General features: G+C 41.7%; 1 non-coding gene across 1 annotated transcript; it reads left to right on the forward strand.

Moving 5' to 3' along the window:
* Positions 1-376: 376 nt before the first annotated feature.
* Positions 377-483, forward strand: LOC127746208 (small nucleolar RNA R71). Its single transcript, XR_008007828.1, has one exon. It is a non-coding gene; the product is annotated as a small nucleolar RNA R71 (small nucleolar RNA).
* Positions 484-824: the final 341 nt, after the last annotated feature.

Genomic DNA, 824 nt, shown 5'->3' on the forward strand with positions numbered 1-824 from the left:
AGGTGAGTTTCCAACATAGTTGGCTTGTTCCCAGTCACTTTCTTCTCCTATATTCACTCCTTCTTGAGTTGGTGATGAAGTGATGACTGCTGCAACTTGGTTTTCCTCCACCTTCTTGGTGAAATCTGCTAGCTGCTTGGTGATCACCTTGTTTTAAGCTAGCAATGCATCTATGTGGTTCAGCTCCATTACTCCTCGAGTGTTACTTCTTTCAGAGGCATAGAAGTAGTCATTCTCAGCTACTGTTTCAATGACATCTATGGCTTCTTCAATGATTTTCTTCTTGTTTAGAGAGCCCCCTGATGAATGATCTACAACCTTCTTTGACTTATAGGAAAGACCTTCATAGAAAATGTGAAGTTGAACACATTTATTGAACATATCTAGTGGGCATCTTCTTGTTAAGTCCTTGAACCTCTCCCATGCCTCATAGAGAGTCTCCCCATCTTGTTGCCTGAAAGTCTGTACCTCAGCTCTCAGCCTGTTAATTCTTTGAGGAGGATAGAATCTTTCCAAAAATTTGTTCACCACATCTTTCCAATTTGTCAAATTCTCCTTTGGAAATGATTCGAGCCACTTGGATGCCTTGTCCCTGAGTGAAAAAGGGAACAACAGCAGCCTATAGACATCCGGGTGCACTCCATTAGACTTCACAGTGTCATAAATTCTCAGGAAGGTGGTTAGATGTTGATTGGGGTCTTCTTGAGCACTTCTTCCAAATGAGCAATTTTTCTGAACAAGGGTGATGAGCTGGGATTTTAGTTCAAAGTTATTGTCATGTATAGTGGGCTTCTGGATGCTACTCCCACAGTTTCCTGGATTTG

This window comes from Arachis duranensis, chromosome 3, assembly GCF_000817695.3.
Source record: "Arachis duranensis cultivar V14167 chromosome 3, aradu.V14167.gnm2.J7QH, whole genome shotgun sequence".
Lineage (NCBI taxonomy): Eukaryota > Viridiplantae > Streptophyta > Magnoliopsida > Fabales > Fabaceae > Arachis > Arachis duranensis.